At 37.0% G+C, this 7,319-nt stretch overlaps 1 long non-coding RNA gene across 1 annotated transcript; it reads left to right on the top strand.

Moving 5' to 3' along the window:
• Window positions 1-5,082: 5,082 nt before the first annotated feature.
• Window positions 5,083-6,720, top strand: LOC127526983 (uncharacterized). The gene is made up of 3 exons (XR_007934343.1): window positions 5,083-5,278; window positions 5,947-6,035; window positions 6,116-6,720. It is a non-coding gene; the product is annotated as an uncharacterized LOC127526983 (long non-coding RNA).
• Window positions 6,721-7,319: the final 599 nt, after the last annotated feature.

Below are 7,319 nucleotides of genomic sequence, written 5' to 3'. Positions count from 1 at the left end.
AAATGTATGTTTTATGCTTAATTGCAGCTGTGCTAATTCATTTTATGCTTTGATATGATCAGGCCTAATGGGAACATACAAATAGAAAATGACAAGTGGGCTCACAATATATCCCTGTGGCACCAGACACATAATTATCATGGATATCTGATGTATAATCATAACATATGAAGAATTTTCTTCCTGTTATATAGCTAAAACCCACTCCAAGTACTGCTAGAAACAACCACCAGCTGTCAAAGGTAGGTAATAAGATGGGATCAATGGTATTGAATGCTCATATCCAATAGAACAAGATCTGATACATGATTTGTATCAGAATTAAGCCATACATTCTTAACTAATTTAACCTAAGCTGTCCCTGTACTCTAATTTGATACCAAACTGACTGAAACTATCAATTTAACTATCAACAACTCATTTTTCTAGAATTTTACTCAAAAAAACTGTTTGGAGATAGGTCTAAAATTGTTCAAGACAACATAGTGAAGATAATTTTTTACTGCAGCAGCTTTACTGCTGTTTTTAAGTCATCTGGAAAAAAGGCTAAAATGTAATCATAAGTGTGTCAATTAGTGAGTCAAAGACTTAAAAAAATGTAGCGATTTGATCAAGGATATATGTAGATTGTGGCACCCAAGTAATTTTTTGAAGATCAGGTAGGTTTGTTTTATTATGGGAGTTTAAGTCACTGAGTTCACTGCATTGCCATTTAGTTAGGTTTGCCCTTGAAGTCTGTTATACACAAGATGTGATTTTGCTCACTAAGATTTAGTAAGCTTTGTACAATATAGAATTAAGAGACTGTTCCTCTGTAGCACAGTCTATTCTAATTTGGAATTGTGGAATGGTAATGAACACAGACCAGCCAAAACGTAATGTAACAATCAAAACAACTTCTGCTATTTAAGGGGCAAGCAGTAATTTTCAGGTATGTAATTTTTTTTTTTTTTAATAAAAGGTTACTTACTTTGTTAATTTCCTTAAGAAACATCTATGGATGGCTATAATATGCAGGGACACCTAATCTAAGTTCTGGGTGGGGGAACAAAAAGAGAAGCTCTTTTAGCCACTTTCCTACCCACGATGACACAAAGAAAAACAAATTATATAATAATCTTGTCTTAATTAGGAAATAACATGCTTGGGATATATAAAAAAAAGAAAATCAAGTATAAATGTAAACCAAAAAAAAAAACAAAACAAACATATAACCTCCATAAGTGCTGACCCCTCACTGCTAGGTGGTGGCTTTTCTAGTTGCTCAGACCACAGTAAATCATACCCTTCCTAGGCCTTTTCTTTCGGAATTGCACAATTTCACAATTGCTCTAGCCTGGCATCTCTACTTCCCACAAGCAGAGAACTAGGCTTATTGTACAACTCTCAGGCTGTATTACTTTTTAGTGCCACACAGGGTTACTTTTTCCACTGTGGGGAAGTTTGCTGCTGTCTTTCAGGCTAGAGTCCAAAGATCAGCCTGCTACCAGCCTTGCTGGTCTGCAACTCTAAAAGAGTAGAATTGTTCCAATCCTGAGTCAGGACCATGTGCTGACATTGTATCAACCAGGAAGTGGTTTAGCCTCTCTAAAATTCATGATGAAGGACAGGTACTTCCAGGACATACTAAGTTGAATACTCCTTGCCCCACCTGGAGAACATTTCATATTTCGTCTCAGGTGACACTTCTTCCTCTTTAGTGAGACTTATCTCCAACAAGGTGACCAGTACTCATAAAAAGCATTGTGTTCTCTTCCTCTTTTAGCATTATGTCATTTTCACTATCCCATATCAACCTTCTTAGATGACAACCACTTGCCAACAAGCAGCCAGCCTCATGGTCTACAGGTTTTCATTGCCAACAATGTTTTAAATGAGGCCTTTTTTGAAAGTTTATTTATCCAGTGACCTGAGACAAAGACTGTTTCAGTACTGTGTCTCTTCGGAGAATCCTTGGGTACCACTGGTTTGACTTTGTGTCATGGAGTCCCGAATAATGCACATTACCTGCATTGTGAGGGAGCGTCAGTTAGGCACTATAGCTGTGTGGCGCGATTCCTTGAGGGTGATCTGGCTTGCAGGATCCTCATACCTGGCTGTGGCAGATAGATGGTCATTTCCGGAGGGTGCTGTACCAGTGCATACTCCCCAACCCGACCTGACTAAAGCTGACCTCTGCACTCCCAAGGTGGATTAAACATGGCACAGAAAACTGGACAACATGAGCTGAGTGAAAAATATTTTCATTTGGAATACAATTTGATTAATTAAGTTTACAAACAATCATAGCAACAGGAACTGAAATAGATTGGTTGCTCTGTAGAGAAGCATCTAATTGTCAGTCATTCTTTTTAGATTGGCTTAGGTAATAATAAACAATTTGCTTTAGTATAAGCCACCCTAATTTGGGGTGTTCATAAGAAATGTAATGATTTATATCATGATATAATGACACTGATTCTGGCATACTTGAGAAACTCGCAAATGACACTAAATTCGGGGGAATGGCTGATACTGAGGAGGCAGCAAAAAGAATTAAAAAAGACATGGACAAGCTTCCGAAATGGGCAAACACTTGGAAAGTGCGGTTTAATGTAAAAAAGTGTAATGTGCTACATGTGGGCAAAAGGAACATCAATTATAAATACCAGATGGGAGACACTGTCATACAGAGGGCAACCTGTGAAAAGGATTTAGAGGTACATGTTGAGACATTTTCATTGACTAAACCATGTACAGGAGAAATTGAAAAGGTGAATAAAATGTTAGAATATAAAAACTGTTGAATTTAAGTCAAGGGATGGTATGCTCAAACTATGTAATGCAATAGTAAGACTGCATCTGGTGTACTGTACGTGTACAGCATGACTTAAGGGCATGTCCTACTCTGACAGACTCAAAAAAGTAAACCTGTTTAGTCTCAAGAAGAGGAGACTGCGTGGGGACCTAATCCAGGTATTTAAAATCCTCAAAGGTATTGATAAAGTAGATCCAGCAACATTATTTTAGCTTAAGGGTGAATCACATACTCAAAGACATTGGTGGAAATTAAGGGGTAGTGAATTTAAGATTGAAGCCAGGAAGCACTTCTTTGCACAAAGAGCTCTGGGACTGTGGAACAAACCACAGAGACTTGCAGTCTTGACAAACTTTAAGAAGAATTTGGATGAAATATTAGTTAAACAAACAGGCTTGATGGACTGAATGGTCTTCTCTCGTTTGTCAAATTCCTATTATGTTCTTATGAAATAAAAGCACATAATTAGCAAGAATAGTAGCATCAGATATTTGAAATATTAGAATGTGTGCTTCAATTTAAATATTTTAAGTTTAATATTCTTGATTGTAATACAAAAAAAAATCACATCATATTTGTAATCACTGATCTTGAAATAAGGGCAGCATGGTGGTGCAGTGGTAGTGCTGCTGCCTCGCAGTAAGGAGACCTGCATGGAGTTTGCATGTTCTTCCCATGTCCTGTGTGGGTTTCCTCCCACAGTCCAAAGACATGCAGGTTAGGTGCATTGGTGATCCTAAATTGCCCCTAGTGTGTGCTTGTTGTGTGTGTTCCCTGCCTGGGATTTGATCCTGCCTTGCGCCCTGTGTTGGCAGGGATTGACTCCAGCAGACCCCCCGTGACCCTGTGTTAGGATATAGCGGGTTGGATAATGGAATGGTTGGATGATTCTGAAATAGTCTAAAAGAATAATTACCCCACATGCTTATTTTTGTTTAAGTGTTAGACCCACATTACTGGCCAGAAAAGACAGAAAGGCAAATTAGATTTGGAGAAACAGAGATTACAAAACTGGCCCAGAAGTGTAGTCTGAATGAAAGAGAGGTGATTTATGGTTTTGGTTAATATCTTCAAGGGAGTAAAATCCCAGATAGACTGTTTCCTCTAACACACACCATAAATACCATTGCTATATCATCAAGTGAATGTGAAAGAGGATTTTCTCAGATGAATCTGATTGTCACCCCATCAAAACCATCTTTGTTAATACAGACAATCTCTGCACTGATGTTCCTGAAAATTGTAGGACCTCCAGTTAGTAAGTTCAACCCAAATAGATATGTAGATCTATGACTGCTGCTAGGACTTCACTCTGCAGTAGATACTAAGAGCATCAAGAAGATGTGTTGAAAGTATGGAAGTTCCTGTAAAATGCAGATCATAGAAAAGTTCTTGTGAGTAACTCAACCTTTTTTCTTAGAAAAAAGCACAGCCAATCCCCATTTTTTCATAGGTTTGTGAAATGGAGTAACTCTGGGTGAACCCCTGGGTTTATTTGATTTGGCATACATACCTTCAAGCCCTTCTGATCATTTTATTGAAGACATCTATTGGTTTACTCTTTTCACATGGGTATAATTTCTGCACAAAATATAATACAAATTTGGCTTAAAAATGAATGAGTGAGTTCTCTTGATGCACAACCATCTGTAAACTGGCTTTTTCATTGCAGTTTTTCAGAATGCCTCTAACTTCCCCAGCAACACTGAACATAATCCCAAAATCTACCCTGGATGGGATGCCACTCCATTGCCAGCCTCATTCTGGGATATATTTTGTAGTGGCAGTATATATTGTTTGTAATTTTTGTGGTCCATTCAATTGTTTCTGTTAGCTGCTGTCCTTTTACATCATTTTGAATTGTACCTTGTCTAAAAGAATCCTCACATTGAAATAGGAGGGTGAAGACAAATGATTGACAGCTCCTGACTCTTTGAGGTGGGACTTCCTGTTTCCATTAAAATATTTCCAGGTCATTTCTGTATAGAGAGGCTGTCGCTACCCGATCTGCGTGCCTACCAGATTTGCGCGCGCAGGCGCATAGCTTAACTATTACGACCCTGCACGATCTGCGTTTCTTTTACTTTGCGACAGGAGTCCCCATCCGATTTGTCTCGCGCACGCGCTCTCTGCTTAATTAAAATTAATTTCACGACGCTGTCCGATTTGTTCTGCGCATGTCCAATGTTTTACGACACACGAGAAAAAAAGTTACCACGGGATTTTAATTTCTCGGTCTGCATTAACAAATAGAACTTTTGCCATTCGAGTGAGAAGGTGAAAGAAGAACGCTGTAGAGAATAGGAGCATATTGAATTTTTCTCCTGGCAGAAGAATAATTTTCACTTCTTGAAAAAATGAAGACTTTTCAATTTTACAACGACTTGAAAGAATATCTTTTACGGGAAGAATTTAGCAACAATTTAACGGTCAGAGAGCGAAGTGAAATACGACGTGTGTCCGTGAATTTTATGATTAAAGGTACTGTATGTAATGTTTATTGAATGCTTTTCAATTTTTGAGAATACAGTATATACTGTAATATAATCTAGATATATTTAGGATTATCTGACGTTTTGTTTAATAATTGGAATATTACAAAATTTACCGTTTTAAATAGGCTGGTGATTTCAATGAACGCGCATGAATGTTTTGAAATATGCAAAACTTTTAATAAATTGTGTTATTAAAAAAACTGCTCAGGTGGACTTTCCTGTTTACTGATTTATACTTGATTAATGGATTAGTAGGTTTTCTCTTTTTGGGAATATGAAAATCTGAACTGCCTATATGTATCTCAGATCAGGTGTCTAAATTTTACAATTCTTTTAAAGAGAGAAGTAAATTGGTATCCACTAACGAATGTTAAAATGTGTTTTTTCTTATGCAACTCCCCAACATTAGAGCACAATATCTTAGTCTGTGTGTGAATCCTCGCAATCCCAGTAACTGTTGTGTTTTTCTCATTGTATGAGTTTCAATAGAAACATAACCAGGCTGTTTCATTTGCAAAGTAAAGCACACATTCTTAGGGGTATTATGCTTTGTTACTGGGTAATTGGTGTATGTCTTCACTATAATGTGATGTGGTCATATTTCAGTTACATGCAAGCAACTTTTGTATTCTGTTCTTTCTTAATTTTGAATAGTCCATCATCCATGCCCTGGCTGCTCTACAGGGTGTATCAGGACAGGAGGCAGAAGACTTATTTCTTGGTGGCCCAGAATACAGTATCAGGTAAAAGTCAAGTCTATGAATGTTTGAAGTAAGTGTTTAAATATTTCTTGTTTATTATTTTTATATTTTACTTGCCTTAGTGAAGTGGAAGAATTTAACTGAAAGATAGGGCAGCAATTAAAGAAGGAGAGAATGCTGTGATATCTGTTGGAATAGAAGATGATGCTACTGCCCAGTGCTTCCAGAATCCTTCATTTGAGTCTTGGGTCTGAATCTACTGCGTCATTGCCAAGTATCCTGGGGTAATGTATCTTGTTTTGTTTACATTTTGTTTTTCTTCATATTCCAAGCTCATTTACTTGACCTTAGCTTTAATAAACTGGATGGCTGTCTCCTTCACAATTGATTTTAAAGTACTATACTATTCATTACATAAAAAGCTCTGAACAATTTAGTCCCTTCCAGTATTTGGTACTGTCTCTCCCCCAACACTCCTCAGTGTAATCTTTAATCCACAACCACTAATTTGCTTATGAAAGAACTGGTGAAGCAGCTTGCACATGTACACCAAAAATATAGAATGCCGGCTATAAATGAAAAACCTTTCAAATACTTTTAAAACTCAATTTTTAAACTTCACCTCTGCTTAATTCCCATTTCTATCAGTTTATGATTTACTTCTGGTTTATGAATGGAACTGCATACACTGAAAGATTTACACCAGATAATAACCATTGTTTTTTTGTTTTTTTTGCTGTTTTTCTTTTTTTTTGTCCAGTGATGCCCTTTGCCATGCACCCTGGTCAAGTCTTGTGCAACTGACTGGTGCTGAAGAGAGAAGATTTCTGAAGACCCTCTTGAAGTGGAACTGCAATTGGATTAACACCACAACAGTATGCTTGGTGAGAATGTCCACAGGGGCCTGGGGAGGCTGTGACCTTGTGACCTGAGACGTTGTTTTGTCAATCATCCTGACCAACTGGACCTTTATGTGTTCTTCAACAGGGCCATCTGATCATCCAGATATAGTTAAGGAGAAGGACCTTTCAATTTTCCTCTTGTGTACTTTTAAATTGTATATATATTTTTTCGTTTTGATAAAGTTATATATATTTGTTAAGCAGTTTAGCAGTTTGGGCTTTATTAGTATTAAAATATGTTAGAAGTTATCTGTGGAATAATTTTAATAATCAAAATAGCAAAACAATGTAACTTTAAATTTTCTGTGCTCTGGGTAAAATATGTTAAAGCTATGTGATTTTTTTTACTTCTTTGGGTTTTTTTGTACATTTGACAAATGTTTTTTTTAGGTGCATTGTTCTCACATTGTTCACTTTTGTTGTT

The sequence above is a fragment of the Erpetoichthys calabaricus genome, chromosome 3 (genome assembly GCF_900747795.2).
Source record: "Erpetoichthys calabaricus chromosome 3, fErpCal1.3, whole genome shotgun sequence".
Classification (NCBI taxonomy): Eukaryota; Metazoa; Chordata; class Cladistia; order Polypteriformes; family Polypteridae; genus Erpetoichthys; species Erpetoichthys calabaricus.
This window is presented reverse-complemented; position numbering and strand designations above follow the sequence as displayed.